The sequence below is a fragment of the Neomonachus schauinslandi genome, chromosome 1, assembly GCF_002201575.2.
Source record: "Neomonachus schauinslandi chromosome 1, ASM220157v2, whole genome shotgun sequence".
Taxonomy (NCBI): domain Eukaryota; kingdom Metazoa; phylum Chordata; class Mammalia; order Carnivora; family Phocidae; genus Neomonachus; species Neomonachus schauinslandi.
The window spans coordinates 87,978,868-87,992,561 of record NC_058403.1 but is presented as its reverse complement, the minus strand read 5'-3'; the positions used below and the strand labels follow the sequence as shown (position 1 = coordinate 87,992,561).

The 13,694-nt window shown below is 36.0% G+C and overlaps 1 pseudogene; it reads left to right on the top strand.

Moving 5' to 3' along the window:
* The first annotated feature begins 1,494 nt into the window (after nucleotides 1-1,494).
* On the top strand, nucleotides 1,495-2,051 carry LOC110591725 (annotated as a pseudogene).
* The last annotated feature ends 11,643 nt before the right edge of the window (nucleotides 2,052-13,694 follow it).

Below are 13,694 nucleotides of genomic sequence, written 5' to 3'. Positions count from 1 at the left end.
AGCTAGAAAATGGCATCCCACCACATTTGATGTATTCTATTCATTACAAGCAAGGCATTAGGTCTAGCACACACTCACAGGGGAGGGATCAAAAGAGGACACTAAATACCAGGAGGTATGGATCATTGGGAACCATCTTCATAGCTGAATTCTACCAGTACTTAGACCAGCAGAACCCAGTCTTGGATACAAAAAGCAAAATTTCCTCAAGTGGTCATTAGTTACAATTATGACAGACGACACTCCTATTTATTTCCATCCTCTGGTTCCTAGACACAGTTTTTTGACTTTGGAGAAACAACATGTATTATTTCCTGGTTAAAAGTATAGCTTTATTCATCATGACAACAATTCAAACGAGTGTCTCAAAGCTGGTGAAAGAATGGCAAGAAGCTATTCTATCATTCTCTAAGTCCAATTATTTCTAGGAAATACGATATAAGAGAAGACCATGGCCTTCATGAGCTCAAAACAATACCTTATTTATTTCCTGGTTAAAATTAATTCCTTTGAAGAAATATTTTGTGATATCCTGGATGATGGATAAAGACATTCAATTAGTCCACATATTGTGGGGATGGCAGAAGCCTGATGGGCAGGAAAACTAAATCTAAATCCAGTGTCTATATCAGTAAAGAAAAACGGTTTTGCTGCCCCAAGACTCTGGTAGATTTAAATGATCACATCAATATCACTGGGCTGGTCTCCATGGGAGAGGCGCTGCCCTAGAGAATAGGACTTGATTCCTGCTGCTGTCAAACGGAGCACTCACTGTTGGTGGTGACAGTGCCATTTAGGAACCTGTTACCCCTGGCATCTCTGGCCATTTATTCATGAGCCTGTTGAGCGAGCATAAGCGCTAAGGTAAAGACTTGGGAAGAAACAGTATTGACTTCCACAACATATGTATCATCTCACTCTAATTACGAACAAGCTTTCCTGAAGTTTAGGCATTTTTAAAAACAGCATATTGACATGGCTCCCAGATATTCTTACACTCTGGGCCTGTTCTAAAAGTTAAATCCATATATCTGTATGCAAACTTTTTTGTAAAACCCATCAAAATCACTCCAAGTGCCTTGCTTTGGATGAACCATCAGCCGATCACTTGCGAATTGTTAAGGATCTTTAAATGAGGCCTCACCTCCTTCTAGGAAAAGTGGATGAAATATGCATATGCTTTTTGAAGAAACATCACTGTGAGGATCACCTTATCCTTTCTCTTTCAGAATCACACGAAAGTGTTGTGGCGCTATTCCTGGGAAGATCTATACTCATGTAGTTAAGAAAAAAAGAAAAAAAAAATGAACATAATTTACAGATGGCCCTACAGGATATACCAACACAAGTTTGTTATAGATCACCACACATTCAAAGCTGGAACCTCAAATGTGAAAATATTGCAATACCACCAAATGTTTCTTCTTAACTGAAAAAAGATAAGCAGTTGTAGTCATGCTTTTTGAGTTCCTATCTCCCTGCCCCCACCCTCCGATGGCCTCCCAGACCCAGCATGGCCACTGCTGCAAAGAAGCCCAGCCCAGTGGGGGTCCAGCCCGGGACGCTGTGCGCAAGGGGTGACAGCAGGAGCTGATAACCCTCACGATGTCTGGTGACTCAGGAATTTCTGCCTTCCCCGAATCAAACTTTTTAGAAGGGTAGGGACCATCCATGGAGCAGATTGCACAATATAGGAAGACCTGAGGTATAAGCTGTCTCTGGAGTTCCTCAGCAGCTACCCTTACAACACGCCCACGGCAAAATTCCTTGCACCCTGCTACCACCCCAACGTGGATACCTAGGGTAACATCTGCCTGGACATCCTGCAGGACAAGTGGCTCCCTGGTAGGACATCAGGACCATCCTGCTGTCCATCCAGAGCCTGCTAGGAGAACCCAACATCCATAGCCCTTTGAACACACAGGCTGCTGAGCTCTGAAAAAACCCCCACATATTTGAGGTAACTTCAAGACATCTACTCAAAGCAGGTCAAAGTCAAGAACCCTGACTCTCTAGCCTCTCTCTTTGTATTGTGTTTAATTTATCCTTAGATGGTCTGTACTTTCCTTCATTTCTCACAGGTCTCTGTATCTTAAGCTGGGGTGTCATTTTTGTTTCTTTTTTATTTTTTACTTTTTCTTAAAGATTTTATTTATTTATTTGACAGAGAGAGAGCGCGAGCAAGCACACAAGCACAAGCAGGGGGGCAGGTGGCAGAAGGAGGCAGAGGGAGAAACAGGTTTCCTCCTGAGCAAGGAGCCCAGTGTGGGGCTGGATCCCAGGACCCTGGGATTGTCCTTGTATCATGACCTGAGCCGAAGGCAGACGCTTAATGGACTGAGCCACCCAGGCGCCCCTGTTTCTCTTTTTTAAAATTAAGTGTCTGGTTGAGCCCTTGTGATGAATATATTAAATACATTTTTTAAATAAAGTAAAAACATTTAAATAAATAATGAAGGGATACAAAATGCATATTCTGTTTTGAAGGGATAGCCTGATTGTCTCTGCATTCCTTCCATCACTTCACTATTTTGGCAGATCCCTGTGTTTTCATAAAATTTAACCTCCATCACTTAGTAATTGATGTATGTCTTTTCCTAAATATCATAAAAACTTGTTAGATTGCTCTGTCAGATTGGAAATGTACATTGGCGTATTTATCTTTCCTTATATGAATCGTGGTAAAATAAAAGCATGTTACTCAGGAAAAAAAAATTAACTTCTACCGTATGCCAGGTCATACCCAGTCATTCAGGATATTTCCATGACTTGTTTATTTATTCCTATCAGAATGATGGCATTAATTCTAAGAATCACTATATTCTACTGTGAAATTATCAGATGGTTACCGTTTTTCCCCAGAGCTGAGGATGTGAAACACACTGAGGCAAGATGGTGAAGGTATAGCAAAGCTTTCTAGGCAAAGGCATAATGCTTCTGGTACTTTTTATTTAATAAAATAGGGAAAAACTAATTTCAAATCAAAAGCTGTGTAACATTTATCCAGAGTTGTATTCATTGGGAAACAAACTCTGGAATAGCAGCTATAATCAGATTAATTTCTGATTAAGTAACTAACGTCTAGTGTTATTTTTCGTGACACACTTAAATTTTGTACTCAGTTCAAATTCTGAGTAGAGCAGAACTGTGATAAGAATCACTATTTTGTATCTTCAAGTCACTAATGATAATGTTAAAAATTTCTTGTGATTTACCATTCTTTTTGTAGAAAAGGGGACTCTATTTGACATTTTCTACCAAATACTCCCTCTTCATCTTTTCTACCAAAATAAACCTTTTTATTATCATACTGCTCAGAGAGCCAAAGTGGGGATCTCTTAAATTCCCTAGGGGTATCTTCTAAACATGTTTATTTTGCCTCTCTACTCTGGAGAAATATTAAAGAAATGTTCACAGTTCAGCTGAGCCCAAATTCCAATAATTGCTTAATCTTTATGAGTCCATACTCTGCTATGAGATCATAGTGGAATTCTATATCCCTAGAAAAATTCTGTTAGTTCACAGCTAGTGATCAATATTTTTCAAAAGGTTTGGATATTTCCTATTTCCAAATACAGAGCTCCCCTAGTGAAGGATTACTGATCTCTAAGGAAGGATAGGAGGAATGTTCACCAAGCGTATATTTGATACGATTTCAGAATGTTTCCCAAAGGATCTCGCTTCCTCATAGTGTAAGAGACTTTGGGTTTGACAACTCCTCCAAGTATTGGGATGAATGCCCAAAAATGGTCTAAAATTGTGATTCAAGTCAGGCTTCTCTCATTATAATAATAATAATTATTATTATTTCTAGTATAGTAAATAATTATTATTTTTAGTATAGTAAATAATTATTTTAGTAATATAATATTGCTGTAGTATTATAACTGCTGTCATATTTATAATACTAATAAAGTGAAGGACACTTTATTCCTAAAGAACACAGTTCATAACTGAATAGAAAATGCATCTGTAAAGTCATAGTCTGCCGACTTTCATCCTTGAAAGTCATGGTCTGTAAGAAACCAACACGATCTTGTTTAGCTTCAGGACCAAATTTAAGCAAGATAACTATTTCCAGATTCTTTGAACATCCATTGCCTGTCCTTTACTTAATAATATACCTGTCATAACATCTCTGGTTAACCTACACAAAGAGTCAATGCACGGGGTGACTCTGGAATGGTACAAATATCAACGCGAGGGCTGGAGAACTGGTTTTCAGAAGAGGTGGAGACAAAAGGGGACAAGCACAGTTGAGATTATGTCTTAGGCATGTTTCTTCTGGGCACCACCTGCCTCCAGCAGCACTACCACTGGACATTCCCTGAGTTCCTGAACTGCTCCATCGCAGTCAGTTCAAGAACTGTACCACTGTACTCAGCTTCCTACTGTAGATATTGAAGTCATCTGATTCTCCTTGCAGGGGGTATAACTTCCAGATGATAAGGCATTTCCATGAGGAGGAGCCCAAAATTACAAGTATCCACTACAGTAACTGGGTAATGGAAGAGCGATTGTGTACTAGATGTTTTCATTCTTTTATTATCATTTTGTCTAATTGATGACAAATGCTCTGATTGTAAGTGAAAATTCCAGTCAAATTAGTCCAACTGTAACTGTCATGAATCAAACAACTGTGTAGGAACTCTCACCCTACCAACTTTCTGGCTTCTTCCCCATGGAGAAATGGCTATTTAGGTAATAGTACCAGATATCCGTCATGTGTACTGCAAGCATGTGAAGTCATATATGTACCTTCTCCTCCCTGTCTCATTTCTTCAGGGGTTCACGGTTCCTTGGGTGTGCTCATCCATACTTCAATGATTACCTAAGGTGATATGACCTCAAAATCTGATTTAAGGATTAAGAGAGAGGTCCCACCCACTTAGGCCTCCTACTAATCCTATACCCTATCGGGAAGTATCAAATACTTTGCTTCTCAGTAAAATGGTAACTTTGCCCTGTTTTTTTTTTTTTTCCTGTTTTTTGGGGGAACTCTATGGTGATGAGGAGCGATTGTCCAAACATAATTACATATTCATGGACCCTCTGACGAAATAAATATTATCTAAATGTCACACACACTACTGGAAAACTTCCTTACTAAATTAACCAATGACTTTCATCTAGAATTCTGGCACAATGCACAGAGCTTCAGACTACTTCGATGCATTACTCTTTTGATCCCTTTACTGTCCATTACTGCCTGAAAGGACTCACTCAGTACGTTTTTTTTTAAACAAAATGATATTTTGAGATATTTGAGGTAATTATAGACTCACATAGAGTTGTAAGCAGTAAAACAGAGTAAAACTCAGTTTCCCCCAATAGCAACATTTTAAAACTCTAGATCAATATCACAACCAATATACTGACATTGAAATGTCAAGATGAAGAATTTTCCATCACCACAAGGATCTCTCATGTTGCCATTTATAGCTTCCCTCTCAGTCTTAAACTGTCAACCAAAAATTTATTTTTCATTTCTATAATTTTGCCATTTCAAGAGTGTTATATAAATTGAATCAGACAGTATTTAACCTACAGGTGTTAATTCTTTTTTTTTTACTTAGTGTATTTATGTGGAGATTTGTCCAAGTTGTTATGTATACCAGTAGTTTATTGCTTTTTTAATCCTGAGCAGTAATTCGTGGTATGAATGTACTACAGTGTGTTTAACCATTCAAAGCACAGCTTTGTTTTTCTAATTTGGGGCTGATAAATGAAGCTACTATAAACATTCATGTACAGATTTTCATGTGAACATAAGTTTTCATCTCTGGAGTAAATGTACAGAAGTGAAATTGCTGGGTAGGATGGTCATTGAATGTTTAATTTATTATGAAACTGCTAAATTGTTTTCCAAAGTGGCAGTAACATTTTATGTACCTACCAGAAAGGTATAAATAATCTAGTTTCTCTGTATCCTTGCTTTGGGTTTATTTTGCCTTTGTCTAGGTTTTTGAGGTGTATGCTTTTATCATTCATTTTAGACCTTTTTTTTTTCTAATGTACATATGCTATAAATTTCCCTCTAGCACTGCTTTAACTGAATTCCACACTTATGTGTTCTATTTTATTTCCACTCAGTTCAGTTCATTCACTTAGTTTCAAAGTACTTAGAAATCTTCCTGTTATCCTCTTATTACTGATTTCTGGTTTGATTCCAGGAAGGTAGGAGACACAGTCTATATGATTTCACTTCTTTTAAATTTGTTGAGGTTTGTTTTATGGCCCAAGATATGGACTATCTTGGTATAAGGTTTTTGTGTGTGTTTTTTTTTTTTTAAGATTTCATTTTTTTAGTTTATTTGAAAGAGAGAGAGAGAGACAGCCTGAGCATGAGTAAGAGTAAGGGGAGGGGTAGAGGAGGAGGGAGAGGAACAAGCGGACTCCGCCGCGTAGTACAAGCCCAACTCTGGGCTCCATCCCAGGACCCTGAGGTTGCAACCTGAGCCTAAACCAAGAGTCAGACACTTAACCAACTTCACCACCCAGGTGCTCTTATCTTGTATTAAGTTTTAAGGGCACTTGAGAAGAATATGTATTCTGCTGCTGGATGGAGCATTCTAAAAATATCAATTAGATCCTATTGATTGTGTTGTTGAGTTCATCTAAATCCTTATGGTTTTTGTTTGTTTTTTTGTTACTTGGCTTGCTTTATTTTTTGTTTTTTGTTTTTCTGTCTAGTTGTTCTACCATTGTTGAGAGCAGAGCATTGAAACCCCCAATTAAAATTGTGGATTTGTCTATGTCTCCTTTTAGGTGTATTGTTTTTGCTTCACATGATTTGCAGCTGTGTTGTTTAGTGAAACATCTAAGATTGCTACATCTTTTTGGTGAATTAACCTTTTTATTATTTCATAATGTAGCTTTCTGTCTCATAACTTGCCCCAATGTCTACTTTATCTGATAGTAATATAACTACTCTTTATTTTTTTGATTAATGTTTGCATAGTATATCTTTTTTCATCCTTTTAATTTCAACCTGTCTCTATCATTATACTTGAAGTGAGTGTCTAGTAGGTAACCTAGAGTTGGGTTATGCTTTTTAATCTACTTTGTCAATCTCTGTCTTTTATTTGGTGTATACAGACTATTTATATTTAAAGATTTTATTTATTTATTTGACAGAGAGAGACACAGCGAGAGAGGGAACACAAGTAGGGGGAGTGGGAGAGGGAGAAGCAGGCTTCCCGCGGAGCAGGGAGCCCGATGCGGGGCTCGATCCCAGGACCCTGGGATCATGACCTGAGCCGAAGGCAGACGCTTAACCGACTGAGCCACCCAGGCGCCCCAGACTATTTATATTTCATGTAGTTATTAATGTGTTACAGGTTAAGTCCAAGTCGATCATTTCTTTTTTTTATGTTCTGTTTATACTCTGTTTTTCATTTTTCTGCTTTCTTCTTTCTACTTTCCTGGGGGCTTATCTGAAAATTTTTATAATTTAATATAAATTTATTGACAATAAATCCACAGTGTTTTTGAATGCATCTTTTAGTATAGTTTTTTTAGTGTTGCTCTATTTAATACATTATATATACAAAACTGTCACACCCTACTGGTGTTGCCAGTTCAAGGAAAGTATTAAAAACCTTACCTAATTTTATATCTTTTTATTCTCCATTTATAACACAATTATTTTAAATTCATTTAGAACCATTTTAGACTGTGTTATAATTTTGCTTTGTCAATCAAACATAATTTAGGAACTCAAGATAAATAGGGAAATTTATTGTATTTATTCATATGTTTATTACTCACATTGTTCTTTCTACCTTCTGATTTCTAAGATTCCTTCTCTTATTCTTATGTTTTAAGTTTAATAAGCTCTCTTTAGTCCTTCTTTTAGAGTTGGTCTAATGACAATTATCTTAGTTTTCCTTCGACTGAAACCACCTTAATTTTCTCTTTATTCTTGAGATATATTTTCATTGAATATAGGATTCTGGGCTTAAAGTTATTTTATTTCAGCCCTTAAAAAATGTTTGTCTTTTCTTTTTGATTTGCATGGTTTCTGATAAGAAAATGATTGTCATTCAAATTGTTTTCTGCCCACAAATAAGGTATCATTTCTCTCTTGCTGCTTTAAAATTTTTCTTTCTTTCCTTCCTTCCTTTCTTTCTTGTCTTCCTTCCTTCCTCCCCTCTTTTCTTTCCCTCTTTCTTTCTTTTCTTTGTTTCTTTGTTTGTTTCTTTGTTTCTTTCCTTCTTTCCTTCCTTCCTTCCTTCCCTCTTTCTTTCTTTTTGTCTTTAGTTTTCAGAAATTTGGGTATAATGACTCTTGGCTTAGACTTCCTTGGATTTATACAGTTTGGGGTTAACTCAGCTTCCTTGAGTTGGTAGGTTTATGTTTTTGTAAACTTTGGAAACTTTTTAACCATTATTTTTTCAAGTACATTTTCAGCTCCTTCTTCTCTCCTTCCAGGATTCTGATGGCATAATGTTATCTTTTTACTTATAGTCCCACAAGTTTACAAGGATCTTTTTTTTTTCAGTCTTTATTGTTATTGTTCAGATTGGGTAATTTTTATTCTCTCTCTAAATTTATTACTTCTTTCCTCTGTCCCTTTCATTCTTTTGTTGAGCCCATCTGTTGAATTTTAATTTAGGCTATTACATTTTATCGTTCTAAAATTTCCACTTGGTTCTTCATGTCTTTTATTTATTGGCTGAGACTATCTGGCTTTTGGCTGAGATTTTTCTATATTCTCATTTGTTTTTACTGTGTTTATAATTGCTCATGGAAGCATTTTTATGATGGCTGATTTAATATTTTTATAATTCTAACATTTTTATCACCATGTTATTAATGTCTATTGATTATCTTTTTGGTTCAGTTGAAGGTCTTCCTGATTCTTGGTATAAGGAATGATTTTTTGTTAAAATCTGGACCTTTTTTGTTATGAGACTGAATCTTAATTAAACTTATTGTTTTAACTTCTTTCTTTGACCCTGCTCTAACAGGGGACAATTGGGGTAGAGCCTTATTACTGCCAGTGGAGGTAGAAGTTCACATTCCCCACTAGGCCTCCATTTACCCTTGATAGAAGAGACTCCTCATTATAACTGAGCACAAATGAGAGTTCTGCCTCCCTACTTATAGGTTTCCACAGATGCTTCCTTAACTGGGATTGCTTTGTTACTGCTCCCTATGTTGCCTCCACTGGTGCTTCTGTGGGGTAAGTATAGGGGGGTAGCTTTATTACCAATAGGCAGTAATGAAAGTTCTGATTCACTAGGCTTCTTCTGACATTACCTAAGTAGGGAACAGGAAGGGCTTCTTATTTTTACCAGGATAGATATGGAAGCCCAGGCTCCCATGTGTTCTCTGACACCTCAAGGGAGGGGAAGTTCACTCTCACCAGGTGGGAATGAAAGTCTCAATTACCCACTGAGTCTTCTCTGACACTATCCCCATGGAGGTGTTAAGGTGTCTATAGCCTGGAAAGGGTGTAACTAGATTCCTGACTTAACACTGGGATGAAGACCACAGACTTTGCTGTAGTTTTTGTCTTTCAAGTTTTGTCTTGCAAGGCTGTCCCTTTCTTGGTCTTTTGGTTGGAAAGATTTTTTTTTTTTCTTTTCTCTCATTGGAGTGTCCAAATTGCTGGCTTCATCAGTTTCAAAACTGGGATATATGAATCAAAAAGGAAACCCAGGAAACTCCCCATCATGTCATTTCTTGTTTCCCAAGATCACTAGCCTGTCTGATTTCTTCTCTACACCTTGCAGCATCTTTTTTTCTTTAATATATACACAATTTCCAAGGTTTTTAGTTGTAGTAAGTGGGAAAAATAGGGAGAAGTATTCCATTTCCCCAGAAGCAAAACTTTGGCATGTTTTTTAAAGTAATAAATTCTTGTTGCACTCTAAATATATATTTTCCATAAATATTAAGTGTTCACTACCTCTTTTCCTTAACTGGAGAGGTATAGTGTCAGGGTGTCTTATAAATCTCACTTTGCCCCTTTCTATATTTCTGGCAGCACTTAGAGGAAAAACCTATATTTAACAGTATTACTGAAAATGCATATGCCCATAACATTTCATTTGAAACATATCTTTAGTTTCATTTTTTTTAAAGAAGATGCAAACTCATTAGATATCATGAGCCTATCAGTTTTTTTTCCTAGAAATATTTAAAATAATAGTTTTGTGAGATACTAAAGCCAATTAAACCACTCCCAAACTATTACTCCAAGTGCAAAATTAACAATGGTATAAAATTGAAAATACTTATTATGTCTGCAGTGATGTAAATTGAGTATAGATGATATTTTGTCCAATTATTCCAAATTTATTTTCTCTAGAAATGACTTTATTTTAATATCTTGAGTGGACAATCACCTACTCATTTATTAGTATTAACATAATGGCTTATAAGCTGAGCTTGTGATATTTGTAAAAAGTTTGAAGAAAAATTGAACCTACCAGTGAGTCATCATTGAGTGTTATAGTAAATAGCATTATTGTTACCTGATGACAGTGTCTGTTTAAAAAGAGGTTTAAGTCTGTCTAAACCAAAAAATTCATTTTCGGGAAGTAAAAACTCAATACTCATTTACATTTTATTAAGTTGTTTCTTCACTCTTTAGAGTGGCAGTTGAGTTAGAAAGTAGTGCATGGGCTTTGATTTGACAGGTCAATATACAAATCCCTCTCCTTTTACTAATATGTGACTTTGTGCCTTATCTATAAAATAAAAGATAACAATATCTGTGTTGTTGAATGGATAAAGATGCAAATTATCAAGCATATAATAAGAAACAATTGTTGATTATTATACACTGGCATTGAAGAAATAATTTATTGAATCTATTTTGTGCTACCTCATGGAAATGTGTGTCCTGAAAGACAGAATCTGTTATCTTAAAAACAGCTTTCTATTCAATAAGAAAGTTATAAATGTGTAAAGAAGTATGGTGCATGGTAGCAAATAATAAGTATTATAAGAAACTTGAAAACAATATGCTTTAAAATACAAAAGAAGAGAAACACACTTTTTGTTATTAAGTTTAAGGACACTTCAGAAAAGAGGTGATATACAAGCTAGGTCTTAGAAAGGTTAAAATTTCAAAATACAGTGATGAGGGAATCCATTTGTATTTGAGAAAACAGAATGAAAGGTTACATGTACAGATATTTTTAGGGTATGTTCAGCAAACAAGAGATGCTTTGACTTGATTAAAACATAATCTATGCTGTTCTCTAATAGCAAATTGGGACCACATTATTTTACCCCTTAATTGCTAGTTAAGAGAACTATTTTATGACTTTAAAAGTAGGGCGATATCCTGATGACTTATGATGTTTCATCTAAATGAACATGTATTCTACATTAGAAGAGTAAGAAAATGGAGACACGGAATTAAATTAATACAAAGACTTCCAGACAGAAACATGTAAGATGATTTGTATTTTCTGCAGAGGACTTGGGTTAAAAAGGGTCAAAATTAATCATAATATTAGTACTAATTTATAAAAATAAAACAAAAACAATCTTTGTGGTTGTATCTAAAATTTGTATCTTTAGCACTAAACCTCTCTGGAACTCTTCCCACATTTCCAAATGTTATTGAAAATCATGACATAAGAAAATATCTTACCTTTGAAAGCTTTTTTAGTGTTCTAAACATCAAATTACTCACTCATTAGTTAACTAAATTAGTTAATTAGTTAACTAATTTTTTAAATTTAATAAACAACTAGTAATTTCTATGACATAGATCTTGCCTCCAGTAATAATATAGTCTAAGAATGAAATATATAAATTACAAAACAGTGTGAAGGGATTAATGTATTCTTACAGATTGGTTAATGCCTATATACTGCTTCTCTCTCACTGTAACATAACAAGCCCATAAATAATTTATAAATACTAACTCTTGTTCTCCAATGACTATTTTACAATGAGATCTGTTTTTCATGTTTATATTCTTTACTATAAATACAAACTAACTTATATAAGTTGTATAAACTAATTTTAAAGGGTATGATTTATACTTTATTATTGTTTCAAGAGACACAGTCTTTCTTTTTATCAAATGTACGAGAACAAAATCATTCTATATTAGAATTGGAGAGGATTTTAAGGAAAACCAAGTCCTAGAATATGGATGAGATCTCGTTTTTCTAAATCACAGTATAATACTCATCTCTCATTAATACACTAAATAAATATTTATTCAGTCCTTAGCCACACTGAACTTATTTTGAATAAGATAGGATATAATAAATTTCTGGATATCATGTTCTTGAAGTGCTTCTGGTCACATAGTTGTGTGATGTTCTCCAGGCATCTCAATGTAGGCAGAATTCTAAGATAGCTTATCCTGTGATGTACATGCCCTATAATATCTCTTTAGTGTGAGCAGAAGGGTGAATAAGGTAAGATATCATTCCCATCATTAGGTTACTGATCAGTTAACTTTGATTTAAATGAAAAGAAACTTATGCTGGGTGGGCCAGACCTAGTCAGGCCAGCCCTTTAAAAGAAGATAAATGTCAGAGAGACATTCTTCTACTAGCATCAGAGATAGAGTAAACTGCCTTGATTTGAGAGGAGGGGGCCACATGCCAAGGACCTGAGGGATGTCTCCAGGAGCTGAGTACCTAGCTAATAGCTGATAAGAAAACAGGGACTTCCATTAGACAACAATGAGGAAATGAATTCTGCCAACAACTAGTGAGGTTGGAAGAACACCCTGAGCCTCAGATAAGATTGGAGTCCTGGCCAACATGCTAATTTCAGTCCAGTGAGCTCCTGAGCAGTGTATCCAGCTAACGCTCACCTGAACTCCTAACGCTTGAAAGCTGTGAACTTGTGATTTGTGGAGTTTTTTAAGCACTAAGTTTGTGGCAATTTGTTATGCAACAATAGAAAGCAAATACACATATTCAACAGTCCATATGTTGGAGAAAAGATAGGAAATTTTTGTCTGATTTTTTTTTTCCTGTGGTTTGAAGATAAAATAATAGCTCAGTAGAGAAGGAAATTAAAGAAGGGGATTTATAGTGAAAGAAAAAAGAGAGTTAAGAAAGAAATAATCAAAATGAGGGTGAAGAAAAGGTGTAATAAGCATAAAGCTTGAGAGAATTAGAAGAGTTGGAAACTTTGGTTGGACAGTAGGCTCTAGAATGCATAAATGCAGTGGTGAAATAGTTGTGAATGCTACCCCTGGGAGTCAGCAGTAGAAGTGAACTGCTAGAGTGAAGGACAGGTGATGATCACTGCGATAGAGCCATAAACTTGAAGTCATTCATGGTGATGGTGGGAATGGGGAAGAAATAAAGATTATGATCTAGGTGCCAGCATCTTTGATAGGTAGGGAGGTTAGTATAGGTCTATAACTGAAGGGAGAGTGCTATGGACTGAATTGTGTCCCCCGAATATTCTTATGTTGAAGTTGTAACCCCCAGTACCTCTGAATGTGACTCTCTTTGGTGATAAGGTCTCTATAGAGGTCATTAAATTAAAACAAGATCGGGGCCCCTGGATGGCTCAGTTGTTGGGCATCTGCCTTCAGCTGGGGTCATGATCCTGGGGTCCCTGGATCGAGTCCTGCGTCAGGCTCCCTGCTCAGTGGGGAGTCTGCTTCTCCCTCTCCCACTCTCCCTGCTTGTGTTCCTGCTCTTGCTATCTCTCTCTCTGTCAAACAAATAAATAAAATCTTTTTAAAAAATTAA